This window comes from Dama dama, chromosome 12, assembly GCF_033118175.1.
Source record: "Dama dama isolate Ldn47 chromosome 12, ASM3311817v1, whole genome shotgun sequence".
Taxonomy (NCBI): domain Eukaryota; kingdom Metazoa; phylum Chordata; class Mammalia; order Artiodactyla; family Cervidae; genus Dama; species Dama dama.
Genome location: NC_083692.1, coordinates 701,715 through 724,592, shown reverse-complemented (window position 1 = coordinate 724,592; position 22,878 = coordinate 701,715). Strand labels below are relative to the sequence as shown.

Sequence of the window (22,878 nt, the reverse complement as noted above, 5' to 3'; positions counted from 1 at the left end):
GCCCCTCTGACAAAGGGTCTGGAGGCACTCATGCAGAAATTATTAATAACAATAAAGGAAGAAATAAAGAGGGAAGGTAGGAATGAAGGTGCTGGTGCAATCTCTACTGCGCCTCCTGCTTAAAGCACCCTCAACTATTGCTGGATTAGATCCTCCACCTATTTCCAAACCTGAAAATTCATTGAATATAACTCATGAATCACACAGTTTGTCCCCCTTGCAAAAGGCTATGCAACAGGCCCAAAGAGCTGGAGAAACTGTTCAGGGATTCTCCGCTGCTTTCCTGGTATTCGAGCATGAAAACCAAGGGTACTATGAGGCCCTACCTTTCAAACAACTACAGGAATTAAAACTTGCCTGTGCCCAATATGGACCTATGGCTCCTTTTACCCAGACCATGATAGAGACTCTAGGAGGTCAAAATTTGCCACCTAGTGATTGGAAACAAATTGCAAGAGCTTGCTTCTCAGGAGGGGACTATTTATTATGGAAATCAGAATTTACAGAACAATGTGGCCATATAGCTGAACTAAACCAGCGACAAGGGATCCATACTACATATGAAATGTTGGTAGGGGAAGGGGCCTACCAAAATACCAATGCTCAATTGAACTATTTGCCTGGAGCTTATGCTCAAATTTCTAATGCTGCCCGGCAGGCTTGGAAAAAGCTCCCTTGCTCTAGTAATAAGACTGAGGATCTTTCAAAAATTCGTCAGGGGCGTGATGAACCACATCAAGATTTTGTGGCTCGTCTTCTTGAAGCGGTAGGTAAGATTATAGCTGACGAGCAGGCTGGAATGGTGCTTACTAAACAATTAGCCTATGAAAATGCAAATTCTGCCTGTCAGGCTGTGCTTAGACTGTACAGAAAAAAAGGGGGTTCTATCAGATGACACTCGTATATGTGCTGATATCGGACCTTCCTATATGCAGGGTATTACCCTGGCTGCAGCTTTACAAGGTAAAAGCATAAAAGTAGTATTATCATCAACAGCAAATGAAAAATAAACGAGGATTACCTAGTAGAGGAAATGCTGGCTGTTTTGTTTGTGGCCAGCCCAGACATCGTGCCGCCTTTTGCCCCCAACGAGCCAATTCGGGGAATATTAGAACTCCTAATTTATGCCCTAGATGTAAAAAAGGAAGACATTGGGCAAAAGATTGTAAATCCAAAATTGATGTCCAGGGCAACCCACTTCCCTGGCAGTCGGGAAACTGGATGAGGGGCCAGTCCCTGGCCCCGAAACAATGTTATGGGGCAGTGAAGGGAAATCAGATGGTAGAAGGCGAGTCACAGACTTGTTCAGAGCCACCTCGGGGAGCGCAGGCTTGGACTTCTGTTCCTTCTCCTACACAGTACTGACTCCCGAAGTGGGAATGCAGGCTCTGCCCACTGGGGTATACGGCCCTTTGCCTGATGGAACCGTGGGCCTTTTGCTCGGACGCAGTAGCTCTACCATAAAAGGGCTGCCCCTAGCTCCTGGAGGAATTGATGCTGACTATACAGGAGAAATCAAAATTATGGCCCACTCCGCGTGATGCATTAGCACCATAGCTAGCAGATAGTGTATAGCTCAATTGATATTGGTCCCTGCGGTGCAGACTGGAAAAGCACCTTCGGATCCTCTGACGCCTACTGGGTCCAGGCCATAACTAATAATCGTCCTGAGTTAACGTTAAGAATAAATGGAAAGTTGTTGGAAAGTTGTTTACAGGCATTCTGGACACAGGAGCTGATGTTTCTGTTATTGCCGAGAGACACTGGCCCCGACAGCGGCCTAAACAGATAGCTATATCAACATTGCAAGGAATTGGTCAAACTAAGAACACTGAACAAAGTACAGAGCTGTTAACATTGGACTGACCATGAGGGTCATGAAGGGGACATTAGGCCTTATATCCTCCCAAACCTCCCTGTAAATTTGTGGGGACGAGATGTTATGACTCATATGGGAGTATACCTATACAGCCCCAGTGATCAGGTTAGCAATCAGCTTTTAGATCAAGGGCTTCTTCCCACCTCGGGACTTGGAAGAAATAATCAGGGAACTGTTGCGCCTGTTTAGACAAAAAGATTACCAAATCCTTATGGCCCGGCACATAAGGATGCAAATCGTTGCTTTAAGGGACCACCCAGATCATCCGGATAATCTCCCCATCGGAAGATTCTTAACTTAATCACAGCCACAAAGCCCTTTTTTTTTTTTTTTTTTTGCCTTATAAGGTAAAAATTACAAGTTCCAAGGACTGGAACATAGCTCTCTTTGGGAGGCCAGTGTTCAGCCTCGCTCCTGGCCCCTAAGGCATGATTTGAGGACAGGACTTGACCCCAGGGCACATGGTAGGGACAGAGGGGAGGCGGGTGATTCAGGTTAAGTGGTCATCTGCGGGAGCCGCTGGGGCTCAGCGCCCCCACCCAGGCCATCCTGTCTGAAGGGGAGGGCCTAAGTCACCCACCCACCCTGTCCGTCATGAGTTAAGCACTGCTGGCTGGAGAGGTGATGCCTTCAATCTCCCACCAGCGGCCAGAGAACCCTTCAGACAAAGAAACACAGGGGCTGGCATGGAGCCTCCGGGCCAGGAAGCGCCCGGGGCGTGGGAATGGGGCAGACCCATAGTTCCCCAGTCCCCACCTCAGGGAGCGCACAGCCTGACTGCACAGAGGGTAGAGGTCAAGCCCATGAAACAGACACCCGTGGGGATGAGGATGGGAGAGGAAACTCTCAGGGACCCATGGGGTGTCAACAGCAGGGGTAACCCCCAGAGACCATGCGGTGTCAAGGTCAGCCTCTTGGAGAAATGATACTCAGCATTACAGTGCCAAGATGGGATGTCCCATGGAGGGAGGGAAGGAGGGCCTGAGGACGGGCCCTTACAGACACCCTGTGGCGAGCAACCGCCCGGAGGGGCCGGGCAGCGGCTGAGCAGGGAGTCAAGGGAGGGGCACCGAGGAACTCGGGGCCTTCTGCAGCCTGGGGTTCCGAGCCCAGCGTTTCCACCTCCTCCATCTCCACGGCCACCTCTCTTCTCAGCAGCTCGCCCCCCACTCCTCACCCCCCACTGCACAGAGGGAAGGGCAGAGCGAGGGGGCCAAGCTGAGCGTGGCGTGGGCACAGGCTGCGGGCCGGGCACCCGCCGAGGAGGAGGGGCGGGTAGGCCCCCACAGCCCAGGCTCCCCACGTAATCCCCTCCTGGCGCTGCACCGCCTCTTGGTTATTTTTAAAATCTCATTTTCAGAAAGTGGAGAAAACCTCTTTCTTCGGCCTTTTTCCCCTTTTTTTTTTCCTGTGAAAGATTAGGAGAGGGGTGTGGAGGGAGCCTGGAAGAACAGGAGGAACCTGTGGCAGCGCGCCTGCTTGGGGGCCAGGGCCTCCGCTGACTGCCGCCCCCACCCCCGGCGGCCCTGGAGACACGAGGCAGGACCCCTCCTTGGACAGCCAGGTCTCAACTGCTGCTTTCACCCAGCGGGCGCGTTGTCGGCACCAGCTTTACGCTGGAGCATGGCAGGGTGGGGGTTCGGGGTGTCCACCCTCATGGGGTGCAGGGCCTATGGGGAGAGAGGGCCGACAGAGATCCGTCCCCGGGCTGGGAGGCTGGGGGAGGGCCCGGCAGAGGGCAGGGAGGGTTCTAGAGGCGAGAACTGCACGCGTGGGCAGAGCCCGGTGAGCCTGGGTGGCTGGCAGGACATGGACTGACCTCAGGGGCCAGGGAGCCCCAGGGCCCATCAGGCAGGTGCCCTCACCGCTCCCCGACAGGACACTCCGCACTCCGGAGGGGAGGACTTCTCTGAGCCAGGAAGGCCTGGAGCCTGGGACTGGACTCCCAGCTCTGCTCCTGAGGCTGGGCCGGCTGTCTGCCAGCCTCCTAAGTCACTCCCCGTTCTAACCCTCTGCACTGTAACCCGCCAGGCTCCTCTGTCCATGGGATTCTCCAGGCAAGGAGACCGGAGTGGGTTGCCATTTCCTCCTCCAGGGAATCTTCCCGACCCAGGAATCGAACCCGCACCTCCTGCATTGCAGGTGGATTCTTTACCACTGAGTCACCTGGGAAGCCCGTGGGCCTGCTGCACTCAGTGTCTTAAATACCTGGGGAGGGTGTCAGGTGGTCTGATGGAGCCACTGTGCTCCTGGGAGCCCATCCTCAGGGGGGAGAATTTGTCTGCCGGTCACCTCCCGTCAGAACCCCAGCCTGCACCACCCCACCTCCCAGAACTCAGTGTTCCTGTGGAACCAACCTCTGCAGGGAGAAGAAATGCTCTGGGAGCCCAGAGAAGTCAGGAGTGGTGTCTTAGGGGAGGTGACTTGGGCTGGGGTCCCCAAGGGTGAATAAGAGAGTGTGGGATTTTCTTTAGGAAAGTAGGGGTGTGGAAGGGAGGGAGTGACACCAGGTGAAGACCAGACTCATATACGTGCGGTTATGGCTGCAGGTGCAAGGGATGGGCCGTGCAGGGGGAGAGACCCGGCTCAGCTCTCAACGCAGTGGGGATTTACAGCCGAGGAGTAGGGCGGAGGGGGGGCGGTCAATGGATGCAAAATAACTAGCAGGAGGTATCAGGGGTAGGGAGAGTCTAGCTAGATCCACTTACCAGGGTTCTCGCTGGAGGCAGGCCGGGTGCTCACACCTCACCTGGGAGCGAGCAGAGGATGAGGACCCCGATCATAGGCAGGGGGTGCGGGGCAGGGGACACGGAAGAGGAGCTGTTCTTGCTAGAACTGCACTTTATGAGGAAGAGCAAGGATGGGCCCAGGATAAGGTTGGGGAGCCCGGCTGAAGTTTGGTCCAGCAAAGACTCTTTGTCAAGGGCATCCCAAGAGGAAGGCATTGCAGAGCCTCGGAGAGCTGGGGTGGGCATGGAGGCAGGCAGAGAGAAGGGGCCAGGGTAGCAGGGCAGGGGCTGTGCGGCTGAGCCCTGGGTCAGGCCCGTCCTCTTTGGGGCAGTAGCAGCAGCCCCCTCCCCTAAGGGTCCAGGCTGGAGCCCACGAGCCGGGGTGTGCCCGGGGCCTGGGCGGTGGGGTGCCAAGTCCCCCTCCCTCCGACCTGCCGTCTGGGCTCCGGAGGGCTGCGGTCCGGGCAAGCCCGGATCTGGGGGAACGCCCCTCTGGCCCGCCCCTGGGGTCCCCCGCCTCGAGTCCTGCCTGAGCCCGCAGCGCCATCTGCCGGCGGGGCGGGAAGGCTCGGGCGGAACTGACCCGAGCCCCCGGGGAGCGAGCTATGAGGGCCTGGTTTTGAAGCTGGCTCCACCGTTGGCCGCTGTGTGACCTGCAGCCAGTTCCTGACCTTCTCTGAGCATCATCCCACTCGCAGGGAGGTAAGCACACCAGCCGCCAGGTTACTGTGAAAAGTGGCCATGAGGCTGGGAGCCCACACGCCGCAGAGGTGCTCCCCAGTTCCTGAGAGGATCATGGGGGAAGCAGGCAGGCGGTATGACCCAGCCGGGGACCTGCAGCCCTGATATCTCACCCTTTTCAAACGTGGTGAAGGGTAGCACGAGATGGACAACGATCAGACCCCAGGTCTCAGTGTCCCCCAGGGCTGACACCTGTCCCCCAGAGGAGGCTCAACCACTCCCACCCTAACATCCAGCCCCCCTTGGACCCTGGAGGAACAGGAGTGCCCCCTACCCCAAGCAGCTCATCCATTGTCCATCTGGGGCTTGCTGGAAAGCTCTTCTGTGGAAAACCTGCCTCCCTGTAATCCAGGTACTTTCCAAGAGCCCAGAAGGCCCATGGGGAAGTTCTGGGGCCAGGACCCAAGAACCAGCCCCCACCCGGGCTCATCCCCTTGGGGGCCAGCCTCTCTCTGTACCCTGCTTTCTCCTCCCTTCTGCCTGGAGCCCTGAGGAGGGGTGGGCAGCTATAGAGAACCCCAACCCAGTGCTTCCTTCTTGGCCCCAATTCCAAATTCCTCAGGGGAGGAACTGGTTGGCCCACCTTGCCCGGTCAGCCGGGTCTATGTCCGACAATGGCTCACCAAAAAAGAAAGAAACCAAAGGCCCCGACTTGCAGCATTGCCCACGACTGTGGTATAAAGGCTCCCAACCACAGCTGGTGCCCTGCTGCCCCCTCTGAAGGATGGCACAGAGTCTGGCAGAGATGCACGGTACCGTCCCGCATACAGACAGAGACCCATAGATAACCTCTAGGACACAAGCACAAAGTGATGAGCTTGGGGCACTTATTACCTCTGCTTTTATTAGCGTCCCTTCCAGTGTAGGCTTCTCTGGTGGTATTCAACAAGTAACCCGCAACATTGCTGATCATTTAAGCACTCATCACACAAGTCCATAGGCCACCAGACAGAGTGGCTGTAGGGGGGGGCACACCCGGGAGGCGTGGGGGCCCAGCCCTCAGAAGGGTCACTGGCTGGTGACATCTGGACACGCCCTCCAAAGGCAGGTGTCTCCCCCCGGCAGCTGGCAGGCCTGTTCCGAGCCCTCCTTGGGAGCAGGGCTGGATGGACAGCATGAGTCAGCTGCCTGCTTACTGGGTCCAATAGGCCTCTGACCTGGTGATGCCGCTGCTAAGAAAACAGGCTTGGAAGCCCAGGCTCCTGGAATCCTAGGCTCTGGCCGCAGAGTGGCCGGCCCCCTGCACCGTGAGTCCAGGGAAGGGAAAGCAGAGGCACCCCCCTCAGCTGGAAGGGGCCGGGCCAGGCGAGAAGGTCCACAGGACGTGCCCTCAGGGGCCACGGCCTCCAGGGAGTGTTGGGCGAGAGGCTGCCGATGTGGCTGTCTAGTGGCACCAGCCTCCAACGCTCCCTACTGCCAGCAAAGCCTCTGCTCCCGACTGAGCACCCAAGGCCTTCCCCCTGGGCTCCTCTCTGCCCCGCGGGGCTCCCGATGTGGACACTGAGCGGAACTGGCCCCTGCAGGGGGGTCCCGCAGGCAGGCAGGCAGGCAGCTGGCCTTCCAGTATCTTCAGTTGTCTCCCCAAGGCTATGGTGTGGTTGCTGTTGTCCCCATTGTACAGAGGAGAAAACTGAGGCTTGGCACTGGGCTTGGCCTGAGTCACACAACTAGAGGGTGGAAGGGCTGCAGGTGTATCGGAACCCGGAGACTGTGTGCTGGCCACACCCTCACATGCATCTGTCAAGACCCTGGCTGGCCCCACACGGCCCAGCGCCCAGAGGGTGCTCGGTTCACACTTACTGACACGTGCACTTGTGTCATCAGTGCTCACAGGGCTTGTGTCTGGGGGTGGGGGATGGGGCAGAACGGAGCCTGCAGGTCTGGACCCCTGCTGTCTCAAGGGCCGGGCCCACGTCCTCCCTCTCGTCCCTGGCTTGAATGTATCTTCCTGCGTCTCTTCATTCACGGGTTTGTGTCCCACAAGCATCTGTCGCGCTTGCTGTGGGTGGGGGTGGGGAGGGGCTGCGTCCCACAGAGGGCCAAGGCCTGACCGCCCGGGCAGGGGACGCAGAGCCAGGCTCGGACAGTGGCAAGGACAGGGGCTTGCCCCGTGGGCAGAGGGGTCTGCGAACGAGCCAGGCTGTCCCCCGCTGCCCACCCCTGCTCTGAGGAACTGCCTGGGTCCAGGGTGAGAGAGTTCCCTGAACGCACCTTGGCATTATTACTGTGTTCCTGGCAGGTGGACGGCAGGCTTTGGATGCTGAGATCTGGGGCAGCTCATTGGCTGACCAGGAGGTCACGTCCTGCTAGCTAGGGGGCTGCCGGAGGCAGGACTGAGGGTGAGCACCCCTCAGGGGCCCAAGGCTGCAATGTCTGGAACTTTGGAGCCTTGAAGGATCTGTGGACTGAGATGTCACACTCCTTCCCTGGATCCTCCAGAGTCTGTCCTTGCCTGCCTGCTGACCTTGGAGGGTCACTTGGGTTTTCTTTGTAATGTCTCTGAATATATCTGTGTGGTAGGATGGCCTGATTCATTCTGTCTCTAAAAAAAAAAAAACCTAAAATTCGTGCTAAAATATACATGACAAAGGTCTTCCCTGGTGGCTCAGATGGTAGAGAGTCTGCCTGCCATGCAAGAGCCCTGGATTCGATCCCTGGCTTGGGAAGATCCCCTGGAGAAGGGAATGACAATGCACTCCAGTATTCTTGCCTGGAGAATCCCATGGACAGAGGAGACTGGCGGGCCACAGTCCATGGGGTCGCAAGAGTTGGACACCACTGAGTGACTAGCGCTTTCACTTCACTTCTCATACATGACACAAAACGTGTATGCCTATCATGTTTAAGTGCACACTTAACACACTCAAACACGAACACCATGAATACAGTATGAGGTGTGCTCACGCTGCCATGCAGCCCTTGCAACCGTCACCGCCCTCCTCAGAGCTCTTTGCACTTCAGCACAGTGAAACTCTGTCCCCCTTTTTACACAGACTCCCCAGCCTGCTCATGCAGCCTTGCCACCCACCGTTCTACTGTCTCGAAATGCGACTGGCTCCAGGGATCTCACAGAAGTGGAATCGTGCAGTGTCTGTCCTTTTGTGACTGTCTTCTTTCACTTAACATAGTGTCCTCCTCACAGCTTCCCTTGTGGCTCAGCTGGTAAAGAATCCCCCTGCCATGTGGGAGACCTGGGTTTGATCCCTGAGTTGGGAAGATCCTCTGGAGGAGGAAAAAGGCTACCCACTCCAGTATTCTGGCCTGGAGAATGTCCTCAAGGCTTGTACATATTCTAATAGGTGTCAGAGCTTCCCTCCATTTCAAGGTTGAGTAATATTCCATTTTGTTTATCCATCCATCTGTCAGTAGACATGTGGATTGCTTCCATCTTATAATTATCATGAATGATGCTTCTATGAATGTGAGTGTACAAATCTCTTTAGGTCCCTGTTTTCCCTTCTTTTAGGTACTGAGGAGTGGAATTGCTGAATCACATGGTGATTCTGTGCCTAAGTCTGTGTGGAACGTCTGTACTGTTTTCCACAGTGGCGGCCTACTTTCATGTTCCCACCAAAGTGAGCAAGGATTCCAGTTTCTCCACCTCCTCACCAACACCAGTTGTTTTGTTTTTAGAAAACTTTCCTCACAGACGCCATCTTGATGGGTGTAAGACAGCATCCCACTGTGGTTTGATTTGCATCCCCGGAAGATCCCCTGGAGAAGGAAATGGCAACCCACTCCCATATTGCCTGCAGAATCCCATGGACCGAGGAGCCTGGTGGGTTACAGTCCATGGGACCGCAAGACTCGGACACAACTGAGCAACTAAACCACGACCACCACCAGTGATTCGGGATGCTGCACATGTTTCCCTGAGCTTATGCCCATTCGCATATCTTCCTGGGGGCACTGTCTGTTCAAATCCTCTGCCCAGCTTCTAACCCGCTATTTGGTTTTGGCTGAGTTGCAGTGGCTGATGGCCTTGGGTCCACCGTGTGAAGGTCAGCCTGGATGGAATGATGGACAGCAAGTACCCCACTCACAGTGAGCTGGGAGTGCGAGGGGTGAATCAGGGGCCATTGTTGATGAAGCTGATGGAGGGGGAGGTGATGACAGCAGGGTTACAATTGATCCAGAGGCACCCCAATTCTCAGAGCAGAACTGACTCCACCACCCAACTCCTGGTTTCACAGAGGCTTCAGGGGGGTGTGAGTGTGGGAATAAGGGCCTTGCAGCTGTCCCCAAGGCAGGGGGACAGGGTGGTGAGCAGGGAGGTAGAGAGAGGGGAAATATTTGTTGAGTGATGGACTTAAAGACCCGATCCCTTTGGCTTGGGAAGAAATTACAAACTATCCTATCAAGTGTCACTACTGACTGAGGCTGGGACCAAATCTGACATTCATCCGCCTGCACTTGACATTAAAGAACAATCCGGCAGTGGGATTTGCATACGTCTCTGGGGGGAGAGGCAGCTGGGGAAAAACCAATAAGACTTGGGAAGGGAGCTGTGGAGGGCCCCCCACCACCCCCGCAGGACGTCTCCTCCTGCAGGCGTGGCCAAGCTGGAGGCATCAGGCATCCAGGGAGCCTCTGAAAAGAGCACAGTGTGCCCAGGGCTGGGTCCCTGCTGGGGAAGGAGAGTCTCCTGGCTGGCGGAGCCGGGACTGGGCCCCCCACATGGTGTCCACACAGCTGGGCGCGGAGACCAGGGAGGCCCAGGCCCTGCTCTGGAGTGCTTGGTCCGAGGGCAGGCAGACCCGTGGGCTCCCTGGGACCCGCAGAGGCCGGCCCAGAGCAGGGGCTGCTGGTATGACGGTGGGACTGGAGCGGCCGGCACCTGCCTCCTGGACCCCTGCTGCCTGTCAGCCCGGGCCCTCCTCTGTGGAGCACGGCGCCCCACCTGAATTTGCTATTTCCGATGGTGTGGGTCTTCCCCCTCCCTCCACGCCCAGGTTGGGGGTGGCTCAGAGGCAGGGCCAGGAGCCTCTTCTGCTCCTGCCTGTCCCCAGTATGACAGAGACCTCTGGGAAGGGAGCGGCTCCTCCCGCCCACACAGACTGGATCCCAGAGGCTCGCCCCTGCCTCATTGTGGACAACCCCCACCTCCACCGGCCAGGCTCCGCGGGCAGGGCCACACCATTACACTCTCCCCCAGAATCAAAGACTCGCCAGCACATTTCTCTGGCAGCTCCGAACACAGCAGTGCGACCACTCCATAAAGCAGGAGGCGCGATGGCCGCTATCGATCAGGGCCCGTGGGCTGGCGCAGGGCAGAAAGAAAAGTCAATTTCCCCTTCAAGTTCAGCTCAGCAAACATTTATTGAGCGCCTACTACAGCCAGGCCCTGTGCTGCGTGCAGTGGGCAGGAATCCAAAGCCTCCCCCTCGCCACTCTCCATCCGTCCATCCATCCATCGGGGAAGGCCTCATGGAGCTGGCATCTTGCAGATTTCATCTCCCACATCCTCCCACCCACCCGCCCGCCAGGGCTCAGGGAGGATCCACCCAGATCAGGCATCGAGGAAGACGTGCCCCCAGCATCAGCCAGCAGGGGGACAGTGCTGCTCACAGAGCACCGGGTCCTCCAGGGGTGGTCGCCTGGGGCAGGGACATCTGGCAGGGGGACTGGGACCCAGGGCCCCTGCATTCTGTGGTCCATGCTGCAGGGGAGGTCCTCTGCCCCTGTGGGCCTTTGCTCGTCTCAATGATGACCACAGTGTGGCTGATGTTTTGGGGCACTGAGGGAGCCAGGCTCTGTGGGGTAGGAAGGCCTGCATCTTGGCCCCGTTACTGGTGGGAGGACTGGGCAACCCCCAGACCACATGGCCAGGGAGGTGTGGAAGGAAAGCACTCGTGACTGGGCTCACCCATGGGAGCCGGGCACACAGCAAGTGTCAAACACACACTAACGACCACACTGCTCTCCCGGGAGGCCCTTTCAGCCCAAGAGCAGGATACTGCTCCTCCGTGCCCCTGTCTCCTCACTTGCTAAAGAGCTACTAGGTGGACACTGCCACTGGTGAGGGTGCCCAGGCCCGCCTCTCTCCTGACTCAGGGTACATGCATTCCCAGGAATGGGAGAAAGAAGACCGGCTGGAAGACACTTCCCAGCCTGTGCACACTGGGGCCACTGGGCTGTGTCCACTGCTGCCGCCACCCCTGTCGAATCAGAAACCACAGCCCGCTGACCTTGGCGGCCCCTGGTGCACCATGGACTGTGCACGTGCCTCAACCCACATGGGCGGTCATGGATGGGCCCGTCTCCCCAGGATGGCCCCAAATCCAGGCCCTTGGCCGCTGGGGGGGGCAGGAGGGGATGGGAAAGCAGCAGATGACCGCGGGTCTGGGGTCCCCAGCACTCTGCACACTCCACTCGGGGTGAGAAACAGCAGCAGAAGAAAGGAAGGAGGCAGCCACTTGGCAGCCGGGATGCAGCTTCCAGCCCGGAGGTGGGGGCCCAAGTCCCTAGGGGAGTGAGTTCCCATCAGCTGGCGTCTGGGATGACCGCAGATGGGTTCAGGTTGACTGAAGGTGTTGGCGTTTTTCGAGCTCAGGAAGCAGTTGCCTTCTCGTCGTGCTGTGTGTCTCTGAGACCCTGAAGACAAAGAAGCCTTCAATCTCTACACATCACCTCCTTCCCAGGAGAAGGCTCCCCCGAGCCATTAATAACTTCTGGCGTGCTCGGCCGAGGCCCGTTTGCAGGGCGCGCAGAGGTCTCATCAGCGCCTTGTGACCATTCACGCTCTTGGCGCCCCAGGAAGCTGGGCAGGGGAGGCTCCTGACCTCCGTGCGGGTTCCTTCCTGGACGTCGATCTAGAGGTGTATTGAGTCCTGCCTGGTGGTCAGAAAAGAAAGAAAGCTGAGCGCTGAACCATTGATGCTTTTGAACTGTGGTGTTGGAGAAGGCTCTTGAGAGCCCTTTCGACTGCAAGGAGATCCAACCAGTCAACCCTAAAGGAAATCAGTCCTGAATATGCATTGGAAGGACTGATGCGGAAGCTGAAACTTCAATCTTTTGTCCACCTGATGTGAAGAGCTGACTCACTTGAAAAGAGATGACAGAGGATGAGATGGTTGGATGGCATCACCAACTCAGTGGAGAGGAGTTTGAGCAAGCTCCAGGAGTTGGTGATAGACAGGGAGGCCTGGCGTGCTGCGGGCCATGGGGTTGCAAAGAGTCGGACACAACTGAGCCACTGCACTGACTGGTGGGCAGAGTCAGGCCTGGCCGACACAGAACGGGTCTGGGTTACCCCAGTCGCTCCCCTGAATGGCATCCAAGACCCTGCGTGGCTCAGTCACCCTGGTCACCACCCTCCACCTCATCCAGGACATCGTCACCTTGGCGCTCAGAGCCTGCCCTCACCCCCGCCACCCCACCTCCCCGTCCACCTGTCACCTCCATGGCGCTCACCAGCCCAGACGCGGTAACGTGACTGTGATGTTCAAGTACCACCCCCCCCACCACCATCACCTCTCAGTCACTGGGGGAACCGGCCTCCTCTGTGGTCCAGGAGAGGCTGGAGGGGACGGGCCAGAAGCTCTAATACTAGGTCACTGGCAAGAAGAGAAGGTGGTTTCAGCCCAAGAAAGGGTATGGCCGCAGGACAGTCGCCAGGATGCCTGCCAAGACCATAGGCCCTGAGGGGCTGCTCCCACCCCAGCCAACAACGTGGCTGCCTGGGTGAGCCAGCTGCGCTGAACTGGCTGGGTTTGGGGGGGGCAGCAGTCTGTGCAGGCCCTGTGGGCTCTCCAAGTGCTCAAAGGATCAGGGGCACCCACTGCCCAGGCAGCACAGCCCCCGGGAGGGTGACCACGCGCATGACCCGTCCTCCCCACGTCCCCCCAGGCCGGGCCCCACAGCCCGATTCCCCCTACCTGGCCTGGACTGTGAGCTTCTGGGAGCCGAGCCATCATTGCCGGTTCCCTGCCTGCTGGGGCTGGGCTGGGGGCGGGCTGGGGTGCTGAGAGCACGCTGACCCAGAGATGCTCGCGTCTTCAGGGACCCGGCCCCTAGGGCTTCCTGAGCAGCCCCGCCTGCGGGCTTCCCTCCGGGCACTCGGAATCCTGGCCAGACACACAGGACCCTCACCCAGCGGGTCCTGGAGACCCCTGAGGTCTCCAAGCTCTTCACTTTTCATCTCCAAATTTTGTCAACCTATAATAGAGGCAGGTGAAACAGGCAGGGAAAGCACCATGGCCCACCCCCAGGGTGACTTCCTCTCCCGTTCTTGAGGGCAAACAATGCGTGTGTGGGCCACGTGGGTCGTGACTTACCTCTGGTTGGAATCTTCTGATCTCGTCAGGAAGGCCGCCTCATGTCTGAGGCTGTAGCTAGGTCTCATCATTTTCACCATGAGTGAGTACTCCGTGTCTGGACGTTTCACAAAGAAGCTGAAATGCTTTAAGAAAAAGCAACGCCTAGGAAAAAAGCCCCAAACTGTTTGCCATTTCGTTGGTTTTTTTTCCTTTCTTCTTTCTTTCATTTGTCTTACCATTTTTTTTCTTTCAGTTTTAGTTTCTCCTCCTTTTTTGTTTTTTCCCATTTTCTCCACTTTTTCTCATTTTATCTTAATAAACTGAGGTCCAGAAACTCGGGGACTTCAGGAAGTTTGGCTTCTTGTATTTTCATCAACTTGGAGGCTTAAAGTGCTAGAAACTTGTTCTCTCCCAGGTCTGGAGGGCGCTGGAGTGGGGGCGGGTCGGCACGCAGAGGAGACCTCGGCCCCAGTGACGGGGTGGCGGGAGATACTCGGTGGCTGAGAGCTGGGCTCCTTCCTGCACCGGGAGCCGCAGGGCACCCCGCAGCGTCCACTCACCGGCCAGAAGGGGAACCTGCAGGGAGGAGCCAGCCAGGTGGCTGCTGGGGCAGCGTGAACTTCATTACAGTCACTTAATTACTACATCTGTTTTTCAGTTCTGTTTCCATGGAGACCGTTCCGGCTAACCGACAACAGTACGGAAGTTTCAGAAAACAGAATGACGCGGCCAGGGTCCGGTAAGACCCCACTGGTAAAGGTTGGGGACAATACGCCGACCCCTGATTGACCCCGAACTCCTGATTCTGCCTCCCCGCAGCTTCGTGACTCATAAGACGCATTCATCAAAAGCCTGAAGTTTCGGGCTTGGGGGGTGGGTCAGGGCCCGTAGCCACGACCCATTGGCGCCTAAGAAGAACAAGGGGCCGCGTGCCGGGCGCCAGGGGGCCACGGCGGGATAGGGCGCCGAGAGGCCGCTGTCGGAGCGCCGTCAGTACCTGCATCGCCAGCACAAGGAACTGCAGGCCTGCAAGCGAGTCGACCAAATAATGGCTGAGGTGGAATTGACCGACGACAGCGAGGCGGCGCGCCTGCGAGACGAAAATGCCGTCTATGACAGCTACCCGAGCACGCGCGCGCAGCACTGCGCCAACTCCGCCTGTCATCGCGGACGGGAGAGCCGCGTGGACCTGTCGCAGATCCACAGGCAGCGTTCAAAAGCTGACAGCAATCTACCGCGCGTGAGGACGGGCTGCGCGCGCAGCGCAGATGACGCAGCAGGCGCGGGAGCTGCAGCTCGGCAACGTCAGTGCGCGCACGCCGCGGACCGGTGCTGACCCGTGCCCCGCCGGCCCAGATCCGGGCTCTGGAGCGGGATCTGCAAATGCGTGTGCAGCCGTCCCACCGGGCCAAGGCGCTGCAGAACCAGCCACGCCAGTTGCCAGACCACGAAGAGCTTGAGGACACGCGGGGCCTGGCGTGCGTGCACGGCCTGCCGCCGTGCACTAGCCTCCCTGACACGCCCCTCCCAGCCTGCCAAAGCCCACCTCAGGCCTTAAGCCGCGCGGATTCTTGGACCCCGCCCCCGCCCTCGAAGGTCTCAGTCGCCAGGCTGCGCGACTGCAATGTATCTCCAAAGCATCAGTACCCGATGAGAGATACAACACGGGCTCCAAGCTCTCGCCCTTGTGGGTGTCCCACCGACCTGCCAGGGAGGGCAGCATAAGCGTATTCGGCCCGGGGTCGTTTACACCATCCCGAACGGACTCTGAAGGTTACAACCCGGGTCCCCAAGCAGGAAAGCAGAGAGGAGGGGCAGGCTGTGGTGGAATTGACCGACGACAGCGAGGCGGCGCGCCTGCGAGACGAAAATGCCGTCTATGACAGCTACCCGAGCACGCGCGCGCAGCACTGCGCCAACTCCGCCTGTCATCGTGGACGGGAGAGCCGCGTGGACCTGTCGCAGATCCACAGGCAGCATTCAAAAGCTGACAGCAATCTACCGCGCGTGAGGACGGGCTGCGCGCACAGCGCACGCCACGGACCGGTGCTGACCCGTGCGCCCCGCCGGCCCAGATCCGGGCTCTGGAGCAGGATCTGCAAATGCGTGTGCAGCACACGCAGCTGCTCCACCGCGTGAGGCAGCAGTTCTTGGAAGACAAAGTCAGCGCTGGAGCGCGAGGCGCGCCAGCGGGAGGCGGCGGGCGCGCTCTTGGCGCACATCCAAGCAACATCCCTCGGAGCGGACCGCGGGCCCCTGCGGCCCGAGTTGCCGCCGTCCCACCGGGCCAAGGCGCTGCGGAACCAGCCACGCCAGTTGCCAGACCACAAAGAGCTTGAGGACACGCGGGGCCTGGCGTGCGTGCACGGCCTGCCGCCGTGCACTAGCCTTCCCTGACACGCCCCTCCCAGCCTGCCAAAGCCCACCTCAGGCCTTAAGCCGCGCGGATTCTTGGACCCCGCCCCCGCCCTCGAAGGTCTCAGTCGCCAGGCTGCGCGACTGCAATGTATCTCCAAAGCATCAGTACCCGATGAGAGATACAACACGGGCTCCAAGCTCTCGCCCTTGTGGGTGTCCCACCGACCTGCCAGGGAGGGCAGCATAAGCGTATTCGGCCCGGGGTCGTTTACACCATCCCGAACGGACTCTGAGGGTTACACCCGGGTCCCCAAGCAGGAAAGCAGAGAGGAGGGGCAGGCTGTGGTGGAATTGACCGACGACAGCGAGGCGGCGCGCCTGCGAGACGAAAATGCCGTCTATGACAGCTACCCGAGCACGCGCGCGCAGCACTGCGCCAACTCCGCCTGTCATCGCGGACGGGAGAGCCGCGTGGACCTGTCGCAGATCCACAGGCAGCGTTCAAAAGCTGACAGCAATCTACCGCGCGTGAGGACGGGCTGCGCGTGCAGCGCAGATGACGCAGCAGGCGCGGGAGCTGCAGCTCGGCAACGTCAGTGCGCGCACGCCGCGGACCGGTGCTGACCCGTGCCCCGCCGGCCCAGATCCGGGCTCTGGAGCGGGATCTGCAAATGCGTGTGCAGCACACGCAGCTGCTCCACCGCGTGAGGCAGCAGTTCTTGGAAGACAAAGTCAGCGCTGGAGCGCGAGGCGCGCCAGCGGGAGGCGGCGGGCGCGCTCTTGGCGCACATCCAAGCAACATCCCTTGGAGCGGACCGCGGGCCCCTGCGGCCCGAGTTGCCGCCGTCCCACCGGGCCAAGGCGCTGCGGAACCAGCCACGCCAGTTGCCAGACCACAAAGAGCTTGAGGACACGCGGGGCCTGGCGTGCATGCACGGCCTGCCGCCGTGCACTAGCCTCCCTGACACGCCCCTCCCAGCCTGCCAAAGCCCACCTCAGGCCTTAAGCCGCGCGGATTCTTGGACCCCGCCCCTGCCCTCGAAGGTCTCAGTCGCCAGGCTGTGCAACTGCAATGTATCTCCAAATCATCAGTACCCAATGAGAGATACAACACGGGCTCCAAGCTCCCACCCTCGTGGGTGGTCCCACCGACCTGCCAGGGTGGACAGCATAAGCGTATCCAGCCCGTGGTCCAGGGCTGTGTCCTTCAAACCATCCCAACTGGACTCTGAGGGTTACACCCCATCACCAGTGGCCCTTCCTGGTAATGGTCTCTCTGGCTGGGAACATCCACCTGGGCACCTGCGAGCTCTCTCGGACCTGCACGTGGCCCCATGTCCACCCTTTCCCCTGCTGCCTGCCCTTCCTCTGTTGGCCCGAGAACTCCTATGCACCTGTGAGCAGACATTGAGGGGGGGGTATGCACCTGGCTCTCCTTACAGCCTCTTCACGGCTCGTGGCTCTAAATTTTCTAGACAATTGGCCATCAGGTTTTTGCATCCTCAGTGTTCAGATCCCATTGCAGCTTCTCCCCACCACCCTCCCGTGTCCAGCTTCAGATGCTCACCCCCCCTCATGCCCACCCATCCCGCCTGTCTCTGGCTCTGTGCCCCACCCTACCCACTTCCCAGACACAGGCAAAACCTCACTGTTCATTTTAAGCAGTTAACAGATTTCACTAGTTGCTGTTGGCTGGGAGATTTGCCTCAGTTGGTAAATGTGGACACAGGCCTAGCTATCACAGGGCTCCGGGAAAAAGACACACTCTTACATGGAATTGCCCTTGGGACACATGCAGAGAAGGAGAGACTGTAGCCCCAGACTTGGGGGTTCACAGGCTCAGGGAGGCAGCCTGGGCTGAGATCTGAAGGGCAAGTGGAGAGAAGCAAAGTGTTCCAGGCAAAGAGAGAAACCGTGCAAAGGCCCTGGGGTCAAGGATGGAGCCTGGCAGGTGGGATGTATTAACACAAGCAAGCATGCTGGAATTCAGATGGTCAGGGGAGTGTGGGGCAGGGGCTGAGGCTAACCCTGCAGGGCTGGCCTGGTGTGGAGAGGGAGCTGGGAGGACAGGAGGGGACACGGGAGACCAGGCAGGAGATGTGTAATTGGCTTGGAGGAGGCGGGGGTGGCGGCCAGGGACCAGAGAACACCAGGACACAGCCAGGCCACCAGAAAACCAGCGCGGGATCCCACCGCCACCCACAAGGGCTGTCCCACAACACCTGGGATGCCGGCCGTTCCTAGCCATCCCTGGAGCGGGCCCCACAACCCCAACCCCATCGCCAGGGCTGGCGTGCCATCCACCCACCTTCCTCCATCCATCCGTCCATCCATCCTCAACAGATCCGTCTCACGTCTAAGTCTGACCCCAAGGCTCAACATCCTGGGGACACACTCTCGAGCGAGGGCGGCCCAGAGCGGGCCCACCACACCACCACCAGCTGTGGCTCAGGGGCAAGGGCGGGCACAACAGGCTTCTCCTCACCACAGCTGCGGGGCTGCGGGAGCCGGGGCCGACCGGGCAAGTTGTACCCCTTCCCCCCCTGAGCTCACACCACGGGGCCTGCTGCACGCACACAGCACACGCACAGCCCCCCACTCGCCAGACACCCGGTGGGGGCCTGGCGTTACCCTCCCCCAACTCAGAGGGGGGGAAGCGCGTGCCACAGTAAGCAACAAGCAGCACACGGCCCCACCGCGGGGCCAGCGCACCCATCAACCCCCTTTCCCCACAGAGGGGAGGGGGGTTTTCTGCCCACGTGCTCTGGCAGTCACCACAGTGGCCACTGCACACTCGGGAGGGGCAGCGGCTGGGGGGTCCGGTACCCCAAAGCTCCCTCTCGGATCGCTAGAGAAGGCTTTCTCACCGAGGGCGCACCGTCCCTCACCCGATCGTCTCTCCTTTGGGCCCACAGAGACACACCAGGAGCCACCACTCAACTGGGTGGGAGGAGTCTACAGCATAGGTAAGCGGACCACCACACAGGAGCGTGTGCACGGTCAGGGCCCCCTGCAAGGCCTCATCCGTCAGCCGCCACGACGAGGGGAGCACACAATGCTTTTCTTATCATCTCAACCCCCCCATGGGACACACACACCACCGTGGTGGGGACCCAAGGAGGACACAAGGTTAAGGGAAAACGACACCACTCGCCCTCAGGCACCTGAGGGACACCCTGGAGCACGACCAAGGGTCCAACAAGGCATGCTCACACACCCATGCAGGGCCGTGTGGCATGGCAGCGCCACAGCCCTCCCCACCACAGGGAGGGCCACTCACGGGGGCACACACAAGGAAGTCAAAGCAAACGCATCTGCTGTGTCCAAAGCCCAACGGCCCCCACTAGGCACCCCAAGGCAGGGGACGGGAGACCGAAGGTCAGGGACAGAGGCCACACCCCAACTCCTGCCTTCCTCACCCTGCCCGACGGGCAAGGGGGAAAGACAGGCGAGGGGCCCCGTGGACAGACCAAGAAGAGCGGACACGTTCACTGGGAACGCCCGTCCCTCGTCCAGCACGGCTTAGGCCCGGCCCGGGAGAGCACGACCACACCACATCAATCAGTTGAGCCAAGGTGGAGGGTGGGGGGGAAGGCACAGGCGAGAACAGTCACCAGAGATGCCCTCTTTAAGCCTCAGCGGCAACCTCCTCCTCTCTGCCCACAACCTCACACCTCAGGCGAGGGCGGCCAACGACCCCAAGAGGAGAACGCCTGACACTTGGCACAGACCCTCCAGGGCTGGGGTCATCCCAGCCACCACCGGGTGCCCGCAGCGGGAAGCACAGGGCCAAAGCCCCACACCGCCTTGCCCCACCGCCTTCGGCTCGCCCAGAGGCGGCACCACGAGCTGGGTCGGCCAGACACACCACACAGGAGTCAGCACACAGGCCCAGGCTGGCAGCTCCAGCAGCAAAGGCCGAACCAGGGGCCAGCTGGCGGCCCACAGGCCCAGGACCCCGCATGCATCCAGACACCCAAAGTACTCAGTGGCAGACACCAAAGACGACCGTGTCACCACTTACCTGGTGGCAAAAAAGACCTATTTTGGGCGACAAAATGACAGCAGACGACAGCGGGCCCATCTACGACTCGCAGGGAGGGACCCCGGAACCTTGACCCGGCCACCTGTCCCCAGCACTATCCCATGAACACTAGGCCTGGAGCTCTCGGGGGCCATCTGGTCGACTTGGGGGGGGAGGGGACCATGTGGTGGCAAAAGTGGGGGCACGGACGCCAAGGGAGGGGGAGCTGGCCGGAGACTCCCTCCCCGCTTCGCCCACACGGGTAGGCGTACCGGTCCGTCCGAGTCTCCGAACGGGGATTTGACTTCGATGTGCATAAAGAAAAAAGAATGTCAGCGGGGCGCCTCCAACAAGACGAGCGGGCCCCGACCAGGGCCCACGCCCGGGGCCCAGACCGTCCTACACAGGGCACCCAGGACGGCTCGAGCCGGTCCCCACCCACCTCCTGAATGACCGGGATTCAGGGAGTTGGGGAGGGGTGAGAAAACGTCGCGTCCGACGACCGAGACCCACGAGGGCACGCTGAAGGGTCGAGCGCGCCCTCCCCGGCCACCCGCGGAAGCAGGGCCCGGTCCATCCACGTCTCCGGACCTATCGGGACTTGGAGGAAAGAAAAGGCATGCGTGCCGGGAGACGCCTCAGGCGACCGGACCCCACCGGGGGACCGCACACGCGCCCGCGCCGGCCGTCCTCTGCCGGTCACCCCTCACGACTCCGGCGGACGGGTCCCCACCTCCGGAGTGCGACGCGGAAAACACCTCGGTCAGAGAGAACCCGAGGGCCCGGACCCAGCCGCGCCCTCCGCCGACCTCCACGCCACAGTCCGGGCCGGTCCCCACCTCCGGAGCGGGGCCGAGGGCGAAGCAAACGCTCCTGAGGGCGACCCGGGAGGACGCAGGACCGCCGAGTCCGAGTCCAGGCGCTCCGGGCAGGGAAGACCCTCTCCATGCCCACCTCGGCGGTCCGGCCCAGGTAGGGCCCGGCCGGTCCGTCTCCAACGGCCGGAGGGGCACGGGGAGATGCTGGTCGACCCGGCCAGGCCGCCCCACAGCCTGGCTCTGGAGCGCCGCGACGGTCACCCTCCCCAGAACCCTAGAGAACCAATCTCCGGCGACAGCAGGACGTCCCTAGGCCTCGGTGTCACCGGGACTGTCACCGCCAGCATAGCCGGTCTCTGCGAGCACTGCCTCGGGCCCGGCGGCTGAGTCACAATCCTCCTGAAGGTCTCGCCGAAGCTCCGGAGGGGAGGGACGATATAAAAGCGGCCGCCAGGTGGCTCCCGACAACCGGCTCGACCGTCCCGAGGACGGGTCGCTGTCGCCGGCCGCCCAAACGCCCGAGCTCGGGCCGGAGCCTCCTCCGCCTCCGAGCCACGCGACGCGACGCGACGCGACCCCGGCCGCAGAGGAAGCGAGAGGAGCGGGGAACTATCTCCTCAGGAGGCTGCCCCGAAGGAGACGCGCTCCCCCCCACGCGATTCCAGGGTGGTGGGGGGACATTCCACGGAGACGCCGGCGGCGGGGGCTCGGGGGCCGAGAGAGGGGCACCAGTGACATCCCGGGCTCCCCCGGACCCCCTCCCCCCAAAAGAGGGAGTGAGAGAGAGAGGGAGGGAGGGGAGGAGGGAGGGAGGGAGGGAGGGAGGGGAGGGGAGGAGGGAGGGAGGGGAGGAGGGAGGGAGGGAGGGGAGGAGGGAGGGAGGGAGGGAGGGAGGGGAGGAGGGAGGGAGGGGAGGAGGGACGGAGGGGAGGAGGGAGGGACCGACCGGCAAAGTGAAACCAGGCAAGCGCTGCTCGGAGAACAAAGCAGGACTTTCGAAAGCAGACACAGACACAGACACGCAAGCCCAGGAGCAAGAAAGGAAACGAAGGAGACACTCGGACCCCCAACAAGAGAAAACAAAACTCAACCTGGGTAGAGACCGTGACCAAGTCCAAAGACAACAAACGCAAGCAAGCGCGGGTGGGTGGGGAAAGTGCACTTGAGGTCAGGAGAACGTGGATTTCAAGATCACTGGCCACAAACACCGGAAAGGCGGGCGGCCGGGCGGTCTGGGGTGGCAGGGCTGCGGGGGTGGGGTTGAGGGGCGTGGTGGGCAGGACCGAGTCAATAGGGATCCGCTAAATAAGCCCCGGATTCCATGACAACAGCCAAGTCAATGAATGCATAACTTTTTGAAGTAGAACCGAAACCAAATGAAACAAAACCACCAGGCAGGAAAGTCAAGTCGTAGAACTGCTCTGGCAGCTTAAAAGTCAGAGGGAGGGAGGGAGGGGGAGAGAGAGAGGCAGAGAGACAGAGAGAGAGAGAGAGAAAGAAAGAGAGAGAGAGAGAGAGCGCGCGCACATGTGCATATACGCATGTACATATGTATACGGACACATATTCGCATCTATATATACGTGCACACATGCGTATAAACAAGTACGTACGAAGGGCATGCATGCTCACGTACACGCATGTGTCTGTGCGTGCACGTATATGCCTAGGCGTTTAAAGTGTGCATGTATGCTTGCGTGTATATACGTATGCACAGGCATCTATACACATACGTACACGGATATGCACGCGCATGAATACACATGCTCATATGTGCCTATACATAGATATACACACCTACATTTAAGTAAACACGGGCGTGTAAACGCATATAGATGCACACGTGTGTGTACGTGTGTGTACGTGTGATGTATATGCACAGGTGTGTGTGTGTGTACGGATGTGCGGACACGTACGTGTCAATATACAGCCCTGATGTACTCCTTTCCCAATTTTGAACCAGTTCATTGTTCCATGTCTGGTTCTAACTGTTGCTTCTTGACCTAACTGTTGCATAGAGGTTTCTCAGGAGGCAGGTAAGGTGGTTTGGTATTCCCATCTCTTTAAGAAC

The 22,878-nt window shown here is 59.8% G+C and overlaps 1 protein-coding gene and 1 long non-coding RNA gene across 2 annotated transcripts in view; both read right to left on the bottom strand.

Annotated features, from left to right (window-relative positions):
- The window catches only part of LOC133065907 (histone-lysine N-methyltransferase PRDM9-like), a 389,343-nt gene that overhangs the window by 3,668 nt on the left and 362,797 nt on the right, over nucleotides 1–22,878 (bottom strand). The gene's annotated exons all lie outside the window — the stretch shown is intronic.
- LOC133065906 (uncharacterized) lies at nucleotides 10,650–22,013 on the bottom strand. Its single transcript, XR_009695028.1, has 4 exons — nucleotides 21,899–22,013; nucleotides 13,626–14,183; nucleotides 13,227–13,506; nucleotides 10,650–12,183 (listed from the first exon to the last, which is right to left on the bottom strand). It is a non-coding gene; the product is annotated as an uncharacterized LOC133065906 (long non-coding RNA).